Source organism: Aotus nancymaae, unplaced genomic scaffold (genome assembly GCF_030222135.1).
Source record: "Aotus nancymaae isolate 86718 unplaced genomic scaffold, 86718_ANA_hifiasm-v0.15.2.pri h1tg000004l, whole genome shotgun sequence".
Classification (NCBI taxonomy): Eukaryota; Metazoa; Chordata; class Mammalia; order Primates; family Aotidae; genus Aotus; species Aotus nancymaae.
Genome location: NW_026988415.1, coordinates 9072237 through 9098613, shown reverse-complemented (window position 1 = coordinate 9098613; position 26377 = coordinate 9072237). Strand labels below are relative to the sequence as shown.

Here is a 26377-nt window from a genome sequence, read left to right as displayed (position 1 = left end):
CAACTGCAGACATGCCCTACCAAACAACTTTTTGCCTTCTTCATAGCATGAAGACTTACCTCACAGAACACGGGATGAACAACACAGACAAATCAGACAATGCAGGAACATGTCCCATGACACCCAGACTTGCTGCACAAGATTCAGACTCACACTATGGCACTCAGACTCACTTAATAAGACTGATTACTTCACAATATACACACATAGCTCAAAACACACAAACAACATCTACAACTAACAGACATGCCCTACAATACAGGGTATGCCACATAATTCACAAACTTTCTCTACACTGCCAACACTTGTCTCACAATACAAAGACATTCTGGATAATACACAAATAAACCACAAAGATGTGCCTCATAGCACCCAGACTTGCCTCATTACTTTCAGACTTACCTTATGGCACCCTCATGTACCTATACTATATACATTCACCCTGGAACACTCAGCTTGGCCCCAGAATATACTTACATGTCCATGCTCCACAACGTATGCACATACCTTCCAACATAGGGACACACCCACAATACACAAATGTTTTACACAACATAGACTGACTCCAAAGAATGGCATCATAGTGCACAATTACAACCAACTCAGATCTACCCTACAGAACAAAGACCCCCATACTTACCACACAATTCCTAAATTTACACCAAACACTCACACTCATCCCCAAATACATAAACCCACCCTAGAACAGATGCAGCACCACACATAGATTTGCCCTCACTTAGAATAAATTCACAGCTCACACTTGTCACCCAATGCGCAGACACACCTTACAATGTACAGACATTTTGCAATGTAGACATTGCCTGAGCAATGCACAGAATTCTGTAACATCACAGAGCTCTTCCTACAATGTCGACTTACCTCACAGCACCCCACATTGTATCAGAACAGACACTCCACCCAAAATATATGGCTTCTTCCACACCTCCTGGATACAGCTCACAATACACAAATATGTCTTGTAAGATATAGACTCCTCCAAAACATGAAGTATTGTATAAGAACTTACAAGCATTTCTCAAAACATACACTCCATAATTAATGGATACACAACATCTAGTCACATTTTCAAACACACAGACTTGCCTTCCTCCCCACCACCCCCTGCTAGTGCATGCAGCAGGTCTAAGATATACTGCAGAAAACAGACTTGCCCCACTCTGCATGGAATTCTACTCAACTTTCAAATTCATTCTACAATGCACAGACTTTTACTCATATGTAGCATTACCCCACAATGCAGAGACTTACCCACAAAGCAAATGATTACCTCAAAATTCACAGAGCCACCAGCTATGCAGCCAAACACATAGACATGTGCCACAACAGCAAGAAACACTCTACAACGTGCATATGAGCCCACGTTGTCTGGTCTCTTCCATAACTTCCACACGCATCACTCAATATCTAGACCAGCTTACTACGTCACACATGCTCCATGACATAGGACTCCCAGCACAGCCCACGGAACCCTGTCACAATGAACAATTCTACCTCACAGTGCAAAAATTCACAAAATGCCAAGACATACCCCACAGCTCCTTCAATATTACCATAACACCTAAAGTTGACTAGAGTCAGTCATGTACCAGAGTACTACACATATGCCTTACAATGCCTACAATGAACCTACAAGGAAATGCCTTGCCCTATATTGCCCATACTCACACCGGGACATGCCCTGTAACCCACAGATAAGTTCCATAATGGAAAAATCTCCCTAACAATGCACAGCCTCACTCTACAACATACAATTGCTCCACTGTGAGAGGAAGAGATCCCAAATATCCAGCCTCACCCATGAACTTGTGGTCCTGCCACACCACATTAAGACATGTCTTACAAGGCACAAACTAGCTCCACAATGCTTAGATACAACTTACAGTGGACACATGAACCCTATGACAGAAAGGTTTTCCTACAAACACAAAATTGCATTCTGATGTACAGATTTACCCCACAAATGCACACAATTACTCTGCAATGCAAATGCCCCACAAAAAACCATGTGCCCCCCCCAACACCCAAAATTACCCTAGGACTCACAGACTTGCATCACAGGATCAAGACCTACCGACATGCTCCTCACCAGGCATGCCTTTTACAATACAGCCTCACCCCATAAGGTACCCTTGACTGAAACCCTAGACATGGTCTACAGTATACTTATCCCCACAACAACTTGGAAAACTCTCTAATGAAAGGCACGTCCTCCAATGTACAAAATATCTTGCAAATTCATAGACATTTCCCACAGTCCCAGAATTGCCACATCATTTTTAGACCTTCCAAATGCAGACTTACTCTAAAACACTTAGAATCAAATTACACCTGCAGACTCAACCCATATTAGATTCTCCTCATAGTGCACGGACATGCTCCACAGCACTCAGACTCTCCTAGAACACACAGAATCCCATCACAACCTCACATCACCCCACAACATCAATACGTGACCTACAAAACATAAAGTGTACATGACAACTCACACCAAGCATCACAATGTACAGACTTGCCCCACAACACTGAGACACATACCCTGTGATGCACAGACACACCTTATCACATGAAATAACCCGACAAAACAAGCCATCACATAACACAAAAACCCACAATTCAAGGCATGCTTAATTATAACTTGGCATACCCCACAACACACAAAATTGCATTATAATGCAGGCTGACTTTATAGTCATGGTCCTATAGTATTATAAAAACGCAAGCTTCACCACACCCCTGAATTGCCCCTAACCACCCACGTTCTGCTTACAACAGCAAGACACACCGCATATCACATCTAGAACCAGCATGTATCATATAAACTTGCCTGACAATGCACAGAATTGGACCACAAGTTCCAGAACTGCCATGCTAGGTATAGATAGAGCCGCATTCCTGAGGGACTGCAAACCTCAGAGAAAAAAAAAAACCCATAGATTTCCTGTAAGGCACAGATGCACTATAAAATGCAAATATTGCTCCATCACATGGAGATTTACTATAGTTGTCCAGAATCAACCTATGAAATACATAGTCTCACCCCATGACTTCAAGACACATCCCACAATGTGCAGACAGTCATGTATAGACCACAACACCAGGACATGCTCTACAAGGTGAGGACATGATCCACACTCTGTAGACTCCCCTAGCTCTGCATATAATTGCATCTAGAAAATCATAATCATAAAAGTCCCAGCACCTAGAATCACTCCCACAAAGCATACTCACCCCAAACCAGATGCCCATGACTGACTGGGTCCACATTTTATAGAGATAACCTATGGTAAAAAGGAATTTGAGAAGAAAAAAATATACAGAGAGAGATGTATGACAACCCACAGATTCCCTGTGTGCTATTTAGATATGCCTCTTTTTTTTTTTTGAGATGGAGTCTCGCTCTGTCACCCAGGCTCGAGTGCAGTGGTGCGACCTCGCTCACTGCAACCTCTGCCTCCTGGGTTCAAGCAATTCTCTACCTCAACTTCCTGAGTAGTTGGGATTACAGGTATGTGCCACCACGCCCAGCTAATTTTTGTATTTTTAGTAGAGATGGGGTTTCACCATCTTGGCCATGCTGTTCTTAAACTCGTGACCTCGTGATCCACTCCTCGACACCCCCCAGAGTGCTGGGATTACAAGCGTGAGCCACTGCACCGAGACTATATATGCCTCTTTTAATGTAGAGAAGAAACTTGCAGCGCAGACATGTATCCCACTTGGCACAGATTGGCACCACAAGGAACTCCCTCAGAGGACCTACACTTACCTATACTTTGAATAACCCACATACTTGATCACAACCTACGTTCCTATCAGAAAGACTCATGCCACAACATAAAGCTCATTATTCCAAAGCACATAGAACCAACTCTCAACGCAAAGAGACTTCCCTTGTAACAAAAAGATGTTCTCTACCACACTCAGACTTACCTCACCTCACCACACTTGGCCCACAACATCTGGCCTTGAACCACTACACAGAGACATGCCATTTCACCCAGAACACTCAGAGTTGGCTCATGGCTTTTTTTTTTTTTTGAGACCGAGTCTCGCTCTGTTGCTCAGGCTGGAGTGCAGTGGTGTGATCTCGGCTCACTGCAACCTCTGCCTCCCGGGATCAAGCAATTCTCTGACTCAGCCTCCCGAGTAGCTGGGATTACAGGCACCCGCCATCACGCCCAGCTAATTTCTGTATTTTTAGTACAGACAGGGTTTCACCATCTTGACCAGGACTGGTCTTGAACTCCTGACCTTGTGATCTATCCACATCAGCTTCCCAAAGTGCTGGGATTACAGGCATAAGCCACCACACCCAGCCTGCCTCATGGTCTTTATACACTCCTACCTTAGACTCATATCAGGATGCAGAGAAGAGGCACATACAGGGAAGTGTAATCCACAATGCACATTCTCAGTCCACAACACATAGACTTGTCCCAAATTTCAAAGCTGGCTCTCATAATTCCCAGGCTTGCTACACAACACTCAGAAGGCCTTACAGCACCTAAAAAAAGCAGTATGATATGTACGCTCACTCTAGAACATTCAGATTCACTCATAAGGGACAAACTCAGTCAGTTACATCGAATACCCAATACCATGTTGTTTGCTACACAGAATATGAGGAGAGGGCCTAAATGCTCACACAGAGCTTTGACAAGTGACTTTATTTCTTTGAGTCTGGTTTAGCCATTTGTAAACACAGATGCAATATTTACTTTTAGAATATTCCAAGGATTAAATGAGATAACTTCAGGAAAGAATCAAGGTTCAGAACAAAATTTAGAGGCAGAATTGCCTGCTTCCAGTCCTGGCTCCACCACTCCCTGGTGCTATGACCTGGGCACATTAGATATTGAAATGCTCTGTGATAGAGCACAAGAAATATGTGTTTGGTGTCTGTCAGACCTGGTTTTGAAATTTGTCTCTGCCACGTATTGGCCATATGACCGTAGGCAAGGTACTTTAATTCACTGATCTTTAGTTCCCCACTTATAAATTGGGGATGATGGTGGTCCCTGCATTCAAGGCTGTTGTTAAGAATTAAATGATTCCTGGCATCTTAATCTAACAAGGAAGAATGTACAGGCACAGACAGAGACTCACACCCAGTGCATGAGTATATGTATATTATGTACACATGGATACATAGACATGCAGAAGCTCACACAGATGAATATTTGCAAGTGGTAAACATAGGGACCAAACATGTCCACACAGACATAGATGCTATCTTATATGCCTGGACTTGTGCAGAGATAAATACAGGTGAATACAGATAAGGTCCCGCAGACTTACGTATGTACACCTAGACATGGCTACTGCCCCCAAACAAGACAGGATTTCACCCACTGAAATTATGACACACTCAAAACCCACATTGCAGGCTGGGCATGGCAGCTCATGCCTGTAATCCCAGCACTTTGGGAGGCCGAGGCAGGTGCATCACCAGAGGTCAGGAGTTCAAGACCAGCCTGGCCAACATGGTGAAACCCCATCTTTACTAAAAATACAAAAATTAGCCAGGCATGGTGGCAGGTGCCTGTAATCCCAGCTACTCAGGAGGCTGAGGCAGGAGAATCGCTTGAACCCAGGAGGAAGAGCTTGCAGTGAGCCAAGATCGTGCCATCGCACTCCAGCCTGGGCGACAAGATTGAAACTCCACCTTAAAAAGAAAAAAAAAAAAACCATTACAGGCACATGCACAAAGCGCCTCGTAAATGTACTTGTGTACATAGACATTTAAATGCACATGCAGATGTACGCTCATGCTGTGTATACTCACACAGAAACACTCAAGCAGACTCCATCTTAAGCATGTAAGAGACATACACATATTTCTAGATAATACCTACCCAAATACACTCTAAAACATGCAGATGTACATATAGATAGCCGTGGGCGAACAAATGCACAGATGTAGAGACATGCACCCTCACATGTCAACATATATACACACTGGCATGCACATATCCACATACACTGATCTACAAATGTATGCCTATGTTCATGAAATAAAAGTCCTAAATGCACATTGAATATATGAGTATACATGCACGCATGTGCCAGTGTCAGTACGTGGATGCATTCACGGACTTAATTATGCCACAAACAGAAACAAAGATTTACACATAAACAGACGCTAGAGACACATGCAATTTATACATATGAAAAACACAGACACCTAACCACAAAGAAGCATTTTTTCTTTCTTTTTTTTTTTTTTTAAACGGAGTCTCAATCTGTTGCCCAGGCTGGAGTGCAGTGGTGCTATCTCAGCTCACTGCAACCTTCGCCTCCCGGGTTCAAGAGATTCTCCTGCCTCAGCCTCCTGAGTAGCTGGGACTACAGGTGCATGCTGCCACGCCCAGCTAATTTTTTGTATTTTTGATAGAGACGGGGTTTCACCGTGTTAGCCAGGATGGTCTTGATCTCCTGACCTCGTGATCCACCCGCCTCGGCCTCCCAAAGTTCTGGGATTACAGGCATGAGTCACTGCGCCCAGCCAGAAGCACTTTTTCAAAGGAGGCTAGGACTTTTAATATGCCCTTGTCTTAATCTCTTCAAGAGAGAATGGAAATTATCAAGCTCCTTCTGCTGCATATACTGTATAAAAGTAGATGTGGACATCACGAGAAGTATCTCTAAAAGATCTTGAGTTCACATGTGAGTATGTACACACCTCACAAACCCACATGCAAATGCACTTTCACGTGCAGAGAATCGGAGACATAAAATCACGTGGACTCGCAGAAATGGAAACATGTGCATAGACATGTATAGAAAGATAGACAGACAGACACACACCTCACTGAAATGTCAAACTGTAATATTTAAATGCATGTCTATTGAAGTTAAAAACAAAACCAAACCTGCATTTTTATCCCAGCTCTATCACTTACTAGTTCAATGATTTGGGGCCATTTTCTTGCCTTCTCACCTGTAACATGGGAGTAATATTAGCACCTATCTTTTAGAGTCATTTGAAGATGTAATGAAATGAAGGGCTTAGTTCAGTGCTTAGAATGTCATAGATTCTGCTGCTATTGCTGCTATATTGCAGCGTGTGTCTGTAGTCTCAGCTACTCGGGAGGCTGAGGCAGGACAATCTATTGAACCTGGGAAGCAGAAGTTGCAGTGAGCCAAGATCGTGCCACTGCGCTCTAGCCTGGGTATTTTTTGGTTTGGATACAAAGTGCTTAGCTAGATAGGGTTTGGTTTTTGTGGTCAAGCTGTATGATTATTTCATAGAGATGTATTACTCAACTTTTTTTGTAAATGTATTAATAAAGAATAATTATCCGGGTGTGGTGGCTCACGCCTGTAATCTCAGTATTTTGGGAGGCCAAGGCAGGTGGATTGCCTGAGCTCAGGAGTTCAAGACCAGCCTGAACAACACGGTGAAACCCCATCTCTACTAAAATACAAAAATAAATAAATAAATAAATAGCCAGGTGTGGCAGCGTGTGCCTGTAGTCCCAGCTAGTTGGGAGGCTGAGGCAGGAGAATCGATTGAACCTGGGAGGCGGAGGTTGCAGTGAGCCAAGATTGCGCCACTCTACTCCAGCCTGGGAGACAGAGTGAGACTCCGTCTCAAAAAATAAATAAATAAAAAATAATTTATTAATGTAGTAATATAGATTATGTTCACAAACAAGGTCACTTCTGAAATTCTCAGTGATCAAAGGGATTATTACAGTCTCTGGCAAATGGAAAGACCTGAAGCAAATATTTCCTGCTAGTGTGGTTTGTTGTTGTTATTACTGTTGTTAGTATTCTTTTCCTCTTTTCAGGAAGAGATGGAAGATTGAGAGAGCGGGATGCAAGAAGGGGAAGAGGGCTTCGTGCCCAGTGCACATTAGCCACCTAGTGACCAAACTGAGTAAGTACTGTATTTGTGGATTGCTCAGAAACGTTCCTAAACTTCACCCATTGCAAGGTTGTGTAACCACCCTGGTGAATAAGCATGTATACATAAGGTTATAGCGGTTTCTGCTACATATCTAGAAATAAAAAAGTCATAAAATAAAAAGAAATCTTTATCTCTAACTTTTCCCCCTGCCACCCCGTATTTCCCTTTGGAATTCACTGAGACTGTGTTCTATAGCAGTGATCTTCATACTTTCGAATTATTTACCACCTAAAATCATTTTGGAAAATAATCAACTCCATCACACATCTTGAAATGAACATCTGAAATTTCTTATCGTAAGTTTAAATATTTGTAGTGTTATTATTTCCAGCATATTGTGAATACTCATACTTTTAAATTGATTTCATCAAATTTTTGTATGCATTCAATGAAATAAAAATACCATACTCATTTGATATTCGTAATTGTTGATTAAAAAAACATGAACAAGGTCTTCTTTAGCAGTCAGAAATTTTACATAATTTTTCTATCTCCTTGAACTTGCCATCCCAGTAAACTTCTCTACATAATGTATAGTAATTTATATATTTTTAATGTTTAAAGGCCCTTTATTTCTCACCTTACCATACATGCCTGCAAAAAGCATACAAGAATTGAAATAAATTTTCTGTGACTCTAAGCCTCAAAAGATTAATTTAATTTATTGTTTTAGTTTAGTTTAGTTTTTTTGAGATGGAGTCTCGCTCTGTCACCCAGGCTGGAGTGCAGTGGTGCAATCTCGGCTCACTGCAACCTCCACCTCCCAAGTTCAAGCACTTCTCTGCCTCAGCCTCCCAAGTAGCTGGGATTACAAGTGCCCACCACCACCCCGGCTAATTTTTGTATTTTTAGTAGAGATGGTGTTTCACCATGTTGGCTAGGCTGGTCTTGAACTCCTGACCTAATGATCCACCCGCTTCAGCCTCCCAAAGTGCTTGGGATTACAAGCGTGAACCACTGCGCCTGGCCAAGATTAAAATTTTTATCATAAAATTATTAGTAGTACACACTTAATCTGAAGAACACAAAATATCACACATTTGGTAATTAGTAAAATGAAAAATAATTTGAGACAGAGTCTTGCTCTGTTGTCCAGGCTGGACTGCAGTGGCGCCATCTCGGCTCACTATAACCTCCACCTCCCAGGTTCAAGCAATTCTCATGCCTCGGCCTCCAGAGCAGCTTGGGATTACAGGTGCATACTACCAAGCCCAACTAATTTTTGCATTTTTAGTAGAGATGGGGTTTCACCACATTGGCGCCGATGGTCTTGAACTCCTGGCCTCAAGTGATCCACCTGCTTCCGCTTTCCAAAGTGCTGGGATTACCGGCCTAGAATTAAACTTTTTAACGATATTTTATGAAAGAATCTAAAAATATTGCTAAATATAAAACTAGCAAATCATTTTATTTTTGATAATAGGAGGTAGAAAATATAAAGGTTATTTATAAAATGAAATGAAGATTGATTTTATTTTATTTTATCTGGAGTCAGAGTCTTGCTCCTTCTCCCAGGCTGGAGTGCAGTGGTGCGATCTCAACTCACTGCAACCTCTGCCTCCTGGGTTCAAATGATTCTCACGCCTCAGCCTCTGGAGTAGCTGTGATTACAGGTGCGATCCTCAACACTTGGCTAATAGTAGAGGCAGGGGTTCACCATGTTGCCCAGGCTGGTCTCGAGCTCCTAGACTCAAGCAATCCATCTGCCTCGGCCTCCCAAAGTGCTTTTTTTTTAGTCCCCGCAGTTGGCCAATGATTGATTTTAATTGGAAATTTTACATTACAGTCTGAGAAAACAGGTTCTAACAGGTGTAATAGAATGATCGCATAATTTCTTAAATAAATCACATAATTTTTTCTTTAATTAATTAAAATTTAAATTTTAAAATATTTTTGATATATTTGTACATACTTACGAGGTACATGTGAAATTTTGTTACATGCATAGAATTTGTAATGATCAAGTCAGGGTATTTAGGGTCTCTGTCACCTGAGTATTTATCATTTCTATGTGTTGGGTACATTTCAGATCCTCTCGTCTAGCTATTCTGAAAAACACAATATATTGTTGTTACATATAGTCACCCTACTATGCTATCAAACACTAGAACTTATTTCTTCTATTTAACCGTATGTTTGAAGCAATTAATAAACCTGTCTTCATCTCTCCCCTCCTGCCTATACACCTTTCCCAGTCTCTGATGTGTATCATTCTACTCTCTACCTCCATGAGATCAACTTTTTTAGCTCCCACATGTGAGTGAGGACATGTGCTATTCGTCTTTTTGTGCCTGGTTTATTTTACCTAAGATAATGACTTCCAGTTCCATCCATGTTGCTGCAAATGATAGGATGTCATTCTTTTTTATGGCCCAGTAGTATTCCATGGTTTATATGTGCCATATTTTCTTTATTCATTCATCTGTGAATGGACACTGAGGTTGAGTCCATATCTTTGCTATTGTGAATAGTGCTGCAATAAACATGGTAGTGCATGTATCCCTTTGATATGTTAATTTCTATTCCTTTAGATAAATACCCAGTAGTGGTATTGCCAATTTCTATACATAAGTTTTACCAGTCTAAATAATTTTTTAGTACTAAAAGACAGTCCAGTTATATTGAAAAGCATCAGCGCCAGCAATATATACTGCAATTAGTTAAGAGATGCTTTTTTTTTTTCCAGTTGATGACACGTTAGTGATTAGTATTGAGAACAGCTGGAAAATAATGCTTAATTTTAAGCATGTGGGAAAAAATGGTGTTCTTAGGCAGATTCATTTAAGACAGAATACATGTGAGAGTTGAGAACCTGAAAGTGGATTCATTGATACTGTTTCTACTCAAGCACTTCTTGAAAAGAATTTGTGGGCCGGGCGTGGTGGCACACACCTGTAATCCCAGCAATTTGGGAGGCCAAGGCGGGTGGATCACCTGAGGTTGGGAGTTGGAGATCAGCCTGACCAAGATGGAGAAACCCCCGTCTCTACTAAAAATAAAAAATTAGGCAGGCATGGTGGTGCATGCCTGTAATTCTATCTACTCAGGAGGCTGAGGCAGGAGAATTGCTTGAACCTGGGAGGCGGAGTTTGCAGTGAGCCGAGATCACATCACTACACTCCAGCCTGGGTGACAAGAGTGAAACTCCATCTCAAAAAACAAAAACAAAAACAAAAAAAAACCAAAAGAATTTGTGTAACAGTAGCCTACTTTGAAGACCAATGTTCTAGTATGTCTCCTGCAAGATTGTTCCAGAAGAACAATATATTGTTGTAATTGTTGAAATAACCCATTTATTGTAGTTCATGTTCACAATTGTGCAGTGGAAGTCACTTTTGAATTTCTGCCAGATGCTTCCATGAGTGATCATGTTTTAGCAAAATGTTCTGGAAGGGAATATTTTTGTTTTGTTGATAAATATATATATTGACTAAAGTTGTTTTGTCCAATATGGGAGCCACAATCACATGTGGCTATTTAACATTTGAAATGTGGCTAGTACAAACAGATAGGCTATAAGTATGAAATACACACTGGATTTCAAGGACAGGACAAACAAAGTATTTCACTAATGTTCTATGTTGATAACATGTTGAAATAATATTTTGATGATATAGAATTAAATAATACATATCACTAAATTTAATTTTACCTGATTTTTAAACTTTTAAAAAATGTTGCAACGTGAAAATTTAAAATTACTGTGAAGCGCACATTATATATATTAGATGACAGTGCTGGTCTAAAGTATATATAGGAAATCTCTCCAAGTTTCTCTAAAACGACTTCTGTGGAAAAAATTGATTTTCCACTAATCTGGTTCAGTATATTGCTATTCTGATGTAACCTGTGCCTTTTACTAGATTTTGGGTTTCCATGTTGGGGGATTTTTAGTAGTCAACAGGAAAAAGTTAAAAAAGTAATATTTCATTAAGAATATTGGGAAAAGTCTTCTATTAGTACCTGGAAACTTTTCCAGTATGAACTTTGAAAGGCTTCTTGGTGGTTACATGTAAAGCTTTTCAAACTCTTCATAATTCTAGTGGTGGATAATGCATTCTGTTGAAGACATGAAGTATTTAATCACATCTGAAATTTTTAATGTAATTTTTAAATGTAAAATTAAGAGAAAAATATACTTTCAGATAAACTATGATGTAATGCTTTCATATTTATAGAATTTTAATTTTATACTTACTAATGAACTCTTTTAGACTTATTTAGATATACATTTTTATTATGTATCATGATATAACAACAACCGTGACCAAATTTGAGCATACACAGACAATGTCTACCCCCATTCAACCACCTTCTGGCCTACAGTGACTGTAAAATGCCATTGATTATAAGATCCATTCTGATTTTAGTGATGTGAAATGTGATTTAAAAAAATGCATCCTAGAATTGATAAAATACAACAGGTCATTTATCAAGAGAAAAGGATCATGGAGGGCAGAAAGTCAAACTCGAAGACATCAGCCTAGTGAAAACATTTTTTCTATATATTATTGTATTTGCAAAACTTAAAATGTGATTCTCTTTAAAATTTTGTCATAGTCCCCTTAAATAACATTCCATCATGCGTCTCATCATGATCGGTATTTCACGGTTTTCTTGGCATTCTGTTAGTTGTTTCCTGGTTTGGAAGTGGGAAGACTAGGGAAGAATGGTGACAGGTGGGGCAGGGCTGGGACAGACTGGATCTCTCCAGACTGAAAAGGTCTAGTATCTCCATTGGGAGAGCTGCTTAGCACAGTCTCGTGTGAAGCTATGACTTCAGTGACTCTGTTTTTCTTCATAAGTAGGCTGACAGATGGAGTTCTTGTCAAGGCTTAGTTTAGTCTTAACATAATCAGTATATCCTTTCTTGACTGAAGGTTCTAAGAAGGGAAGGAATGAAGATTGAGCAGCTTCCCTAGTTTTTGTTTAATATTATATTTGGGAGGTCAGCAAGATGCATCAAAATTTCACAGGAAGTACATTATCTCAGGAAATCAATAAAATAACGAGATTTGTCAACCAGGAATTATGGCACCTCCCTGATTCTAATGATACTCTTAATGATATAAGGATTTACAAGAAGTAACAAAGTGAATGTTTTTATGCAAGGAGAATAAAAGAACCAATGACACATTTCTTCTCTTGTCCCTACAGTGAAACCTTACATTAAGACTTAGGTATTTCTTGAGGGTTTATAAGCAAGACCAACTTCATGGGCAAAAGGGGCTTCTGAACAGGGCCCCTTGCTTACAAAGGTTTCATGCTTGACTTAATGCTTTGCTGTTACCGTCTTGAAATTCTTTTTTTTTTTTTTTTTGAGACGGAGTTTAGCTCTGTCACCCATGCTGGAGTGCAGTGGTGCAATCTCGGCTCACTGCAACCTCCACTTCCCAGGTTCAAGCGATTCTCCTGCCTCAGCCTTCTGAGTAGCTGGGACTACAGGCACATGCCACCATATCCAGCTAATTTTTTGTGTTTTTTAAATAGTGACAGGGTTTTACCATGTTGGCCAGGATGGTCTAGATCTCCTGACCTCATGATCTGCCCACCTCGCCCTCCCAAAGTGTTGGGATTACAGGCATGAGCCATTATGCCCGGCCGAAATTCTTAATAATTTTTGAAAACAGGGCCCCACATTTTCATTTTGCACTAGGCCCTACCAATTATGCAGCTGATGCCGTTCAAAAGGAGATACTTGCCAGTGAATAATTAACTGAAGTTGCAAAATTAAATGAGAAGCATTACTTTTCTAATGTGCACTGAATTCTTGCTGTCAGCTTATAACATAGGATTCATAAGCTATTATTGTTACTGTTGTGTTGTTAGGATTCATAGTTGTAGAACAGGAGTAGTTAGTACTACTCAACAGTACCTTATATTAACTCTTCATTTTTCCATGACACAACCTGGGGCATATTCTGTGTCTCTATTTCCTCATCTATAAAATGTCTGTGACATTACACTTGCCCTGCTTAACCCCAGATAAGGCAATTGTTAGAATGAAATTGAAATTCAATTGTGACCTGCAACGGTTGAAACTGTAAAGGTTGAAACAGATGTAAAAGATTGTTTATTCCTCTCCAGAGCTTGGAGCCTGGGTGGCAAGCGCCAGCCAGGGGCTCTAGTGATCTGAGTTTGACTCAGTAGTGAGGCTGCTCTGACCCATGAATGCAGAGTAAGTATTCCAGGGGGTACTAAAGCCAGGAAATCAAGCCTTTGAAATCTTGAGTCCAACCAGGGCATCCCACTGCTGTCAAAAGGGCTGGGTTGAGGCATCTGGATGCAAATCACAGAAACGCAGACAGGGTTAGAGGATTTGGAAGGGAGGAGAGGAAATGCAGCTTGGAAAGATCCTCTGAGCCACAGGGGCATGGTCACATGCACTTATCTTGGGCACCAGGATTGAGGAGGGAATGGCCAAGGGTGCCAGGCATCTCAGACTAACAGAAGTTTTCCTGTTACCCAGAAGAGAATTGTATTCAGAGTTGCCATTATTTGAATAAGGAAAGGACTCTCCTGACTCTATTGCATGAAGGAATTTATTTTCCTTTCATAAATGGAATAAAGCTATCCCATAAAGGGAATAGCTCATAATAGAGATCTTGAGGAAGGCAGGAAATAACCAGATGGCTCCAGAGTATGCAAGAATGCCTGTAGATACTGACTTCTGTAGTACATCCTGAGGGTCTGACTTAAACAATTACAGGGTCTTGCTATGAAGTGCAGTGGACAGAGGTGAAAGTAGAAGTTCGAATGAGGCCACAGAAAGTGCCAGTTGAAATGAGCCAGGTGTGGTGACAGGCGCCTGTAATCCCAGCTACTCGGGAGACTGAGGCAGTAGAATCGCTTGAAACCGGAAGGCAGAGGTTGTGGTGAGCCGAGATCGCACCACTGCACTCCAGCCTGGGCAACAAGAGCGAAACTCCGTCTCAAATAAATAAATAAATAAGTAAATGAAAATGCCAGTTGAAAGATGATTTACAAACAATCTTGGCAATGCTTTTTCTCATTGATGGGAGATGGCGAACAACAGTTTGCCTTATTTCACACTGTCCCTTCGGCATTGCTGGCAAAATGGCCAGTGTGCTCCTCCTTGTCTCTCAGCTCTAATCAGTCCTAGGGAATCAACTTAATTAAACCTCACTGATCTTTGTAGGGAACTTCTAATCTATCTTTATAATAAATAGACTGACTATATTGGTTGCAACTTACCTAAAGAAAGCTTTTCCAGGGACACTTTGTTTTGCAAAAGTTTATTGGAAATTTTTTGTGTAAGTTGGATTATGGTTAAAATTATTGAGTAGAGCTTGTTAACAGATTGTGTGCTGAATATCTTGAAAAGCCACCAATTACACCTGATACATATTTGTTAATATGTACGGCTCTTAGCTTGATTAGAGTAGGTGCACTGTTGGGATTTCTATGAGAGAGAAAGGTCAAAATCTTCAAGTAAATGACTTTCCCATTGGCAAAGTGAGGATTATTAATTCACAGTTATTTGAGCTTTGCTCTTAGATTTGTACATTGAATCCAAGGTATTAAAAGGCAGGACAGAAACACTTTAATTTTTCCTGCAGCCCACCAGGTAGATCCAAGTAGACAACTTTTTAACTTTCCTCTTTCTGTACTATATTTTGCCCTGCTGAAACGTGGTCTCTTTTGCAAGTGAATAAAAAAAATCAAACTACTTAAATCCCCTAAAGAGAGCATGCATTCAGGCAGCGATTCTATATCCTGAGATTTGTTCATATTCATGTAGATAGAAAATTCCTGCACGACAACAAAGTATCCCTCTAAAATACTTATGTAGAAAGCAATTAGTGTGACTTTGAGCTGACAAAACACTCAGTGAATAGCAGAAAGAATATTTCTTGGTAAGGCCTTATGGTAGAAGGTGATATATATATAGAGAGAGAGAGAGAGGGAGAGAGAGACAGAGAGAGAGATAGAGAGAGAGAAATAGTGTCTGGGTGCGGTGGCTCACACGTGTTATCCCAGCACATTTGGAGACCAAGGAGAGCAGATCACCTGAGATCAGGAGTTCGAGACCAGACTGGCCAACATGGCGAAACTCCATATCTACTCAAAATACAAAAATTAGCCAGGCATGGTGATGGGCACCTGTAATCCCAGCTATTAGGGAGGCTGAGGCAGGAGAATTGCTTGAACCTAGGAGATGGAGGTTGCAGTGAGCCGGGATATGCCATTGCACTCCAGCCAGGGCGACAGAGCAAGACTCTGTCTCAGAGAGAGAGAGAGAGAGAGAGAGAATAAGATAGAGAGAGAAATAGAAATAGAGATTTATATATGGTAAAATGCCAGGTGTTTGTTATTAGGTCATTTCTATTAGACATGGGACACACAGATGAAAGACGGAGAAGTAACAGGCAGTTTTGACAAACTTCAACACTTGGAATCAGGGCTTAAAGATGATAGCTACAAGCTTATCAGCTTCTGCAATAAGAGAGATTTTTTTTTTTCTGTCTACTCTGTGTAAGGCTGGTTGCCTCGCAGAGAGCTCAGACATGCCCCCCTCCCTCGCGGGGACCTCGGACACGCCCCCAGCCCTCGCGGGGACCTCGGACACGCCCCCCTCCCTCGAGGGGAGCTCGGACACGCCCCCTTCCCTTGCCGGGAGCTCAGACACACCTCCCACCACCCACCCCGCCTCGGGAGCCTGGGAAAAAAAAAGCCCTGTCAGGACCTACCTGATAGCATTTTGTCCCATCCAGGCCCCACTCCCTACCTACCATTTTGTCCTATCCAGGCCCCACTCTGTGCCTGCCATTTTGTCTTCCTGCTTACCATTTTGTCCTATCTGGGCCCCACTCCCTGCCTACCATTTTGTCCTATGTGGGCCCCACTCCCTGCCATTTTGTTTCATCCGGGCCCCACTCCCCACCATTTTGTCTCACTCACCTTGGGCACAGCCAATCAAACGCCTCCACTCCCTATAAAACCCTGTGCCTGACAGGAGTCTGGGAGACTTCTCCGGGCCCCTCCTGTTGGACCGCAGAACCTCACCCGGGAGCCTGAATAAATTCCTTTACATAGGATTATTTTCGTGCTGGCCTTAGTTTCTTCATTTTATCCTCGGCAAGAACAGACCTTACAGATGGTGCCGAAACCCGGGAACCCCTCCTGGGGGAAACTGACTCCTCCATGCAGAGCCGGACCGGGGAGCTGCTGTTTCAGCATAAGGTAAGACTTCTGTTACCCACTACCCCACCTGCTGCTTTCAGGGAGTCCCTGTCCGAAAACAGCTGCGCAGCATCAGGGATTCCCACCGCCGCAGGGTCCGTGACCCCTGGCTTCCCTGCTGTGAGGTCTGTGACCCCCGGCTTCCTTCCCCATGGGTCCGTGACCCTGGCAGGCCTCCCACCATGAGTCCGTGACTCTGGCTTCCCTCCCTTCCTTCCCCATGGGTCCGTGACCCTGGGAGGCCTCCCGCCGCGAGTCCGTGACTCCTGCTTCCTTCCCCACGAGTCCGTGACTCCAGTTTAGGACCTGAGTGTTAAGAGGAGACGTCCCTACACTCTTGTTCTCTCCCTGCGAGGGAGGGGGCCGTGTCCGAGGTCCCCACGAGGGAGGGGGGCGTGTCCAAGCTCTCCGCGACGCAACCAGCCTTACACTCTGCTTTAATTGCACAATGGTGAGAAAATCCCTTTCTACCTTGAATAGTAATGCATTTCACTTGTCTAACTTTATATTACCCAATATGAATTGGGTGTGAATTTTTACACAAAAAGATAAAGACAGCCTTCCTAATGATGCATTTATAAGATATTAAAATATTTGCATAGAGAAAGCAAGAAAATATGCGGCTTGCACAGAGTCTAGTTAATCCGGCAGTATTCATGCACCATATTGTGAAGATACAAGCACAGGATCCTGCGGGCAGTTACATCAATAGACATTTGGAAGCACTACTGATGTTAGGTACTGGGAAGCCATTCCCCCATGAGAAAGTCGAGAGGCTTTTCTTCCACCTCCTCCTTTTGACCTTGGAGTTGGTAAAATTTTTAGGTGTTGGTGCTGACTCTGCTGCCCTGAAAATATCAGAATTGCTGAAATTGTTTCTTGTAAGTGCAGAAAGAATGCAGTTTTTAGGAGTGAGCATTCTTGAGAAGGCTGTTTTCGTGGCTAAAATGATACAATGTATTTGGTTGCACATTTCTGTTGGGAAATGAGGAGGAGGGGTTTGTTGTGTTGTGTCAGAATGCAAGGGTAAGGTAGGTAGGAGTATTTGCAATATTTTGATTTTTTTGCCCCTGAGTTTGTTCACTAGGTTCAGGCTGCAGCAAGGGCTCTAAACCTGGTTAACCAATAGCAAAGAGCCAACCTCTGATCTGTTACTGGTTCAGATCAGAGACTTCCAACTGCTTTACAAGTTGGCTTGAGAAGGATGAGTCACAATCTAGATCAGTTAGGGAGATAGGAGGTAAAGATGTGGTTGGGCATCTGCATTTGTGCTAAAGAGGTCTTGAGCATTATTACTAAACCCGTGCATTTTGAGAGGCTTTCCTCACAAAGGAGCCTACAGAGAGGAGTTGGTTGTTGTGCAGAGGTCTGTTCAAGCATAGAGATCCTTGTATATGAGAAGCTGGTAGTGGGGAACGTGCTCTAGAGGGCTTCCTGAACTAGTTGGATGGGTGTCATCTGTGCAGGTGCCTATTGGTAACTTAGGTCAAGTCCAGCTCTAGTTTAGATCAGAACCATTGTTTTTCTTTTAGATGGAGTTTCACTCTTGTTGCCCAGGCTAGAGTCTAGAGTGCAGTAGCACAATCTTGGCTCACTGCAACCTCTGCCTGCCGGCTTCAAGCGATTCTCCTGTCTCAGCCTCCCGAGTAGCTGGGATTACAGGCGCCCGCCACAGCACCCAGCTAATTTTGTATTGTTAATAGAGACGGGGTTTCACCATGTTGGCCAGGCTAGTTTCGAACTCCTGACCTCGTGATCCAGCCACCTTGGCCCCCCAAAGTGCTGAAATTACAGGCGTGAGCCACCACGTGCGACCTGGATCAGAGCTTTTTTAAAGCTACCTGCAGTATTATCTGAAATCCCTACTGTGTTCCCAGACCAACCAAGAGAGGGCACACCTGTCGGTGAAGGTGGGTTGAAAGCTAAGCAATGACCTAATTTATGATACAGGAAAAATTTCCAGTGCTTCCCTTAGATCCCAGTTGAGACTGAGGACAAGTCAAGGGAAGATGATGATGTAGTCTTAGAGTTGCAAACAACCCTTAAAGGCCATTTAGTGTAATCCCTATATCGCAGTTTTGAAATTATCTCTTCTACCTCTGCTTGAACATCTCTGGTACTGGGGAGCTTGGTGTTTTCTAAGGTAGCTCATTCAGTCTCTGGCCATCTTCATTAGATAATTCTTCCTCATATTGAACTGAAATCTGCCTCCTTTGATACAGGTTCTGATCTGTCGGGCAAGTCACCTCCTGCTGATACATGACCCTTTTGATAACTGAAGACAGCACCTATGTGTCATTTAATTCTTATCTTTGCCTAGCTAAGTTTCTCTCAATCCTCATCTGACAATTTTGAGGCTTCTGTTATCCATGCTTTCTCCTCTCAATAGTCCATGGGCCAAGGTACCAAAGTCTTACATAGTATTCCTGGTGAGTCTGACTATTCATTCCCCAAGATGAACCTCATTGTTCTATTGACCATGTGACATCTATGGTCAGATTGCATTGTTGACTCAGCCATAGTTTCTAGACAGTCTAAACCCAGCTGGAAGATGCCCCAATGCTGCTTCACAAAGAACTATAGGGACAGCCAGTGCTTCCAACCAAAAGTATTTCACTACTGAAAATAGGTCCTGTGACACAGAAAATAATAAAAAATAATAAAATGGAGGACAGAATGTTATCTGATAATATTTTCTGTTGATAATTTTAGTGTCTGTTTTTCTTCTATATATTATCCCTAGTTTAGTCACTTGTCATTTCCTATGCTGCCTGGGACCAGGCCCAAGAAAATATGGAAAAGTGAAACTTACATAAGATTGAGGAGTTTTATTAGTCATATGCATTGCTCACAATAAATCAGGAGAGAACTTGAAACTGCCTTTCTCTTTTCATACCCCCCACCCCCAACCAATGTGTTAGGAATGAATGACTTTGCCTGCAAATAGAGGAAAAGAGAACTTGGTCACTCACAGATATAGCATTTTAAATTTTTTCTTCCACTAGATTAGAAAATATTTATTTGATTAGCAAATTGTAGTTGTATATATTAATGGGGTACAGTATGATTTTTCTTATAGTTTAAGTTCTGGGGTACATGTGCAGAACGTGCAGGTTTGTTACATAGGTATACGCATGCCATGGTGGTTTTCTGTATGCATCAACCCATCATCTATATTAGGTATTTCTCCTAATGCTCTCCCTCCCTTAGCCCCTCACCCCCTGAGAGGCTCTGGTGTGTGATGTTCCCTTCCCTGTGTCCATGTGTTCTCATTGTTCAACTCCCACTTATAAGCGACAAACTGCAGTTTTTGGTTTTCTGTTTCTGTGTCAGTTTGCTGAGAATGATGGTTTCCAACTTCATCCATGTCCCTGCAAAGGACATGAACTCATCCTTTTTTATGGCTGCATAGTATTCCATGGTGTGTATGTGCCACATTTTCTTTATCCAGCCTATCATTGATGGGCATCTGGGCTGGTTCCAAGTCTTTGCTACTGTGAACAGTGCCACAATCCACATACATGTGCATGTATCTTTGTAGTAGAATGATTTATAATCCTTTGGGTATATACCCAGTGATGGGATTGCTGGGTCAAATGGTCTTTCTAGTTCTAGATCTTTGAGGAGTCACCACACTGTCTTCCGTAATGGTTGAACTAATTTACACTCCCACCAATTGTGTAAAAGCATTTCTATTTCTCCGCATCCTCTCCAGCATCTGTTGTTTCCTGATTTTTTAATGATCGCATTTCTAACTGTTGTAAAATGGTACCTCAGTGTGGTTTTGATGTGCATTTCTGTAATGACCAGTGATGATGAGCTTTTTTTCATATGTTTGTTTGTTTGTTTTGAGACAAAGTTTCGCTCTTGTTGCCCAGGCTGGAGTGCAATGGTGCAATCTCAGTTCACTGCAACCTCTGCCTCTTGGGTTCAAGCGATTCTCCTGCCTCAGCCTCCCCAGTAGCTGGAATTATAAGCATGTACCACCATGCCCAGCTAATTTTGTATTTTTAGTAGACACAGGGTTTCTCTATGTTGGTCAGGCTGGTCTTGAACTCCTGACCTCAGGTGATCTGCCCTCCTTGGCCTCCCAAAGTGCCGGGATTCCAGGTGTGAGCCACTGTGCCTGGCCACAGTGTGATATTTTGATACATGTTGACATTGTGCAATGATTAACTCAAACTGACAAAAATCCATCACCTCACATACTTAATCTTTTTTTATGGTGAAAACATTTAAAATCTACTCTTTTAGCTAATTAATAACTTTTTGTGGTGAAGCATTTAAAATATACAATGCATAATTATTTATTACAGTCAGTTCAGTCAGCATTCTGTGAAATAGATCACTAAAGCTTATTCCTCCTGTCTAACTGAAACTTTGTATCCTCGGATCAACGTCTGTCCTTCTTCCATTCCTCTAGATGTTCACTAAGTTTGTTCACTACGTGGGCTAAAAAGTGTGATATATTCTTTATCTAATTAACTAAGTAATAATCCCCAGTAGAATGTAAAGAAAATGTGATTTGGCAGATTTATGTTTCATATAGTTGGATGAGAGAGAGCTCCACCCTTGACATTTACTATATTTACTGTTCTGTCTAACTCCCTTCTTGGGACTGGAGTTCCTGCAGTATCTACCTTATTTTGTTCCCACATATTGACTCACTCCAAAACCAGTTTCAAATATGGTTCCTTCTTTTTGCCCTAAGATTGGTGCTCTGAAAGATAGAGCATGTAAGCTTCTAAAGCACAACTGAATTCATCTTAAGAAGGAAAGATAAATACATTTTCCCTGCAGTTTCAAAATTTTCTACAATAAATGCCTAGAAGTTTTCTTAGTAGGAAAAATAATAAATGCAACAAAAACTTTGTTGTATTTGGAAGTGTTCTGAAAAAAAAATTTAGTTATGAGGTAAGATGGGCCATAATTTGCATTTTTTTCAAAGCTTGAAAATGTCTGAACTGATGAATAAAGAATTACATTGGGGCCGGGTGTAGTGGCTCACACCTGTAATCCCAGCACTTTGGGAGGCCGAGGCGGGTGGATCACGAGGTCAAGAGATTGAGACCATCCTGGCCAACATGGTGAAACCCCGTCTCTACTAAAAATACAAAAAAAAAAATTAGCTGGGTGTGGTGGCACGTGCCTGTAGTCCCAGCTACTCTGGAGGCTGAGGCAGGAGAATTGCTTGAACCCAGGAGGCGGAGGTTGCAGTGAACCGAGGTCGAGCCATTGCACTCTAGCCTGGCGCCTGGTGATGGAGCAAGACTCTGTCTCAAAAAAAAAAAAAAAAGAATGACATTGGTCTTCATTGAATCCTGCCCTGCCTTTTCTTGCAGAACAGCACAGGCATTGTAAACATGTGAAGCCAGGTGTACTGGCTTTGATTTTTGTTTTCTTCCAGCTGGCAATGGGATGGGATGGCTGTGCCCAACTGTCTTCGCTAAGAGCTGCCTTATTTTTGAAGGTGTGGAATTGGCTATGGAAAGCAAAATTCCTCTGGTTGTGTCCTTGCAACCCTGGCCTATTTGGCCACATTCCATCCCTGCCCTGGTCTCTTCCCTCCTCTTTGTCCAACAGCTTGTAAGAAGCAGAGTATACAGTGGATGACAATATTTTATGCGGCTAAAGGGGCATTTCATGATCCTTTTCAGATAAACAAACTGGGATAGAAGAATGTGAAATATTAACTTCCACCCCAGAAGAAGCCACCTCATTTTTGTTTTAATGAAAATTTGTTAAAGTTATGAGGTTAAAAATTAATAGAAATGTTGGGGAAAATATGCTTCTTCTTTGGAGAAAGTGGGACCATCAACCAGCAAAAGCATTTCATTGAATTTCACTTGAATGGCTGCAGGTGAACACTTGATCTGAGAGTGGTACAGATCTCTTTGTCTTTCTATTCACCTTCTTTCTCTTCCCTCAACCTAATCAGTTAAGGGTCAGCTCTCTGACATAATTGCCATCCATTTTATTCAGACTATGAAACATCTTACTACTGAGTGCCAGATAAGTACCCCATTGCTGTCTACTGTCAAACAGGAAGTCAGAAAGTAAATTCAACATCTAACTCCACTATTAATTAGTTGGGTGATCTTGATCTCATTTCCAGTTTTCTCCTTTTTAAAATGGGAGGAACAATAATATTTGCTGTGCCTTCTTCACAGGGTTATTGTGAGGGCAAGTGAGAAAGTACGTATGAACACACATTATAAAATATAATGTGATATATAATTGTGAAGCATTATAATTGTTAATTGTAATGTGTATAAGTAACTTTTTAGATGTGGACAACAATATTGCATTGAATATTAGTGACATTTATTGCCCCAGTGAAATTACTGCAACTGTAGATTTTAGTGTATAATTCTGATTCTCAGATAAAATTTGCAGACATGTTTTGATGTACTTTATAAAGATAAGAGTCATTCAGCTGAATTAGACTCCAACATTTTCTTACAATTGGTCACTTTTCATGAGTGTAAAAAAAGGTGGTTTATCCAATTCTGAAATAGCTTTTAGGTGACAACCCTTCATATGTGACACAGTTGTCTAGATGTTACATTCTAAATACCTATAGTTTAAGGAATATAAAACTTTTTAACATCAGGAATTTGCCAAAACATTATGTAATCCTCCTGAGTAATGGGGATGGGAAAGTTTTGTGATACGTTTTATTTTCTCTAATTTTGAAGTTAAACTATTTGGTTCATTTTTAAAAATAGTGAATAACAGGGGAAGAGGCATTGTAGCTTGCAGGGCAGAATGGGTTTATTCTGAAGCACACAGTTGACAATGCAATGAATTTGATATTGACTCCTCCAGTGAAGACTGGAGGAGCCAGAACAGAGGAGCAATTTGAGGCTCAGTGAACTGCCCAGATATCAAGGAAGAAGGAGGTACACAGTATGCAGCTTCTCCAGGGGAGAAGACTCAGAGTCTCTACAAATTATAAGTAGGGGAGGAGGAAAGACAGTGATGGAAGGAGGAAGAGAAGTAATGTTTGTGGGTAACTACTTGAAAAGTATTTTAAGTTTTGCAGTTTTAATTTAATTTTATTTTATTTTATTTTAGAGACAGGGTCTTGATCTGTCTCCCAGGCTGGAGTGCAGAGGCACAGTCACAGCTCACTGCAGCCTTGACTGGGCTCAAGTGATTTTCCCACCTTAGCTGCCTGAGTAGCTGGGACCACAGGCTCCCATCACCTTGCCTGGGTAAATTTTTTTTTTTTCTTAAGATGGAGTCTCGCTCTGTCACCCAGACTGGAGTGTAGTGGCATGATCTCGGCTCACTGCAACCTCTGCCTCCCAGGTTCAAGCAATTCTCCTGTCTCAGCCTCCTGAGTAGCTGGGATTACAGGCATGTGCCACCACGCCTGGCTAATTTTTGTATTTTTAGTAGAGATGGGGTTTCACCATGTTTGTCCGGCTGGTCTCGAACTCCTAACCTCGTGATCCGCCTGCCTCAGCCTCCCAAAGTGCTGGGATTACAGGCATGAGCCACTGTGCCCAGCGCCTGGCTAATTTTTAAACATTTTTAAAAATGTTTTTTGTAGAGACGTGGTCTTCCTATGTTGCCCGGGCTGGTCTCAAACTCCTGGGCACAAGTGATCCTCCTGCTTTGGCCTTCCCAAAGTGTTGGTATTACAGGTGTGAGACACCATGCCTGGCCAAGTTTTGAAGTTTTAAAAACATGTTCTACAAGTCCATCAGTGAATTAATAGATAAAGAAAATGTGGTATATGTACACAATAGAATACAGTTCAGCCATAAAAAAGAAAGAAATCTTGTCATTTGTGACAACATGGATGAACCTGGAGAACATTTTGTTAAATGAAATAAGCCAGACACAGACAAACAAATACTGCATGATCTCACTCATATGTGGAGTCTGAAAAAAGTTGAACTCATGGAAGCAGAGAGTTGCATGACATTTGCCAGGGACTGGGGTAAGGAGGAGGGGGCATGGGGAGACGTTTGTCAAAAGATCCAAAATTTCAGTTTGACAGGAAGAATAAGTTCAAGAAATCTATTGTACATGATAAATATGGTGAATAACAATATATCATATTCTTGACAGTTGTCAAGAGGGTAGATTTTAAGTGTTGTCACCACAAAAATAATAACTATGTGAGGTAATACATATGTTAGTTTGACTTAGCCATTTCGCAGTGTATACATATTTCAATAAAGCATCATATACACGATAAATATATGCATTTTTGGTCAACTAGAAACGAATTAATTTTTAAAAACTATGTCTATTGATAAAGGACTGTTTTTTATTTCAATAGTTTTTGGGGTACAGGTGGTTTTTGTTTACATAGATAAGTTCTTTGGTGGTGATTTCTGAGCTTTTGGTGCACCGGTCACCTGAGCAGTATACACTGTACCTAATATGTAGTCTCTTTTTTTTTTTTTTTGAGATGGAGTCTTGCTCTGTCGCCCAGGCTGGAGTACAGTGGCATGATGTCGGCTCACTGCAACCTCCGCCACCCGGGTTCAAGCGGTTCTCCTGCCTCGGCCTCCTGAGTAGCTGGGATTACAGGTGTGTGCCACCAAGCTCAGCTAATTTTTGTATTTTTAGTAGAGACAGGGTTTCCCCATGTTAGTTAGGATGGTCTTGAACTCCTGATCTCGTGATCTGCCCATCTTGGCCTCCCAAAGTGCTTAGATTACTAGGCGTGAGCCACCGCACCCATCTGTAATATGTAGTGTTTTATTGCCCACTCTCCACCTTCCTTTCCCCCTGAATCCCCAAAGTTCATCATATCATTCTTATGCCTTTGCATTCTCATAGCTTAGCTCCCACTTACTAGTGGGAAAATACAATATTTGGTTTTCCATTCCTGAGTTACTTCACTTAGAATAATGGCCTCCAGCTCCATCCGAGTTGCTTCAAAAGACATTATTTCATTCTTTTTATGACTGAGTAGTATTCCATGGTGCATATATACCACATGTTCTTTATGTATTCATTTGTTGATGGGCACTTAGGTTGGTTCCATATTTTTGCAATTGCGAATTGTGCTGCTATTAATATAAACATGCATATGCATGTGTCTCTTTTGTATAATTACTTCTTTTGTTTTAGGTAGATGCCCAGTTGTGGGATTGTTGGATCAAATGGAACTTCTACTTTCAGTTCTTTAAGTAATTTCAATACTGTTTTCTATAGTGGCTGTACTAGTTTACATTCCCACCAGCAGTGTAAAAGTTTTCCCTTTTTACCACA

At 41.5% G+C, this 26377-nt stretch overlaps 1 protein-coding gene across 2 annotated transcripts in view; it reads left to right on the top strand.

Moving 5' to 3' along the window:
• The window catches only part of LOC105729236 (uncharacterized), a 78250-nt gene that overhangs the window by 15019 nt on the left and 36854 nt on the right, over positions 1 to 26377 (top strand). The window contains exons 4-5 of one of the 2 annotated variants that reach the window (XM_064360824.1): positions 7818 to 7906; positions 25569 to 25919. The gene's annotated coding sequence lies outside the window, so the exon portion shown is untranslated. Of the gene's footprint in view, positions 1 to 7817; positions 7907 to 25568; positions 25920 to 26377 lie in introns of those variants that run through there. The other variant, XM_064360822.1, reaches the window with a different exon arrangement.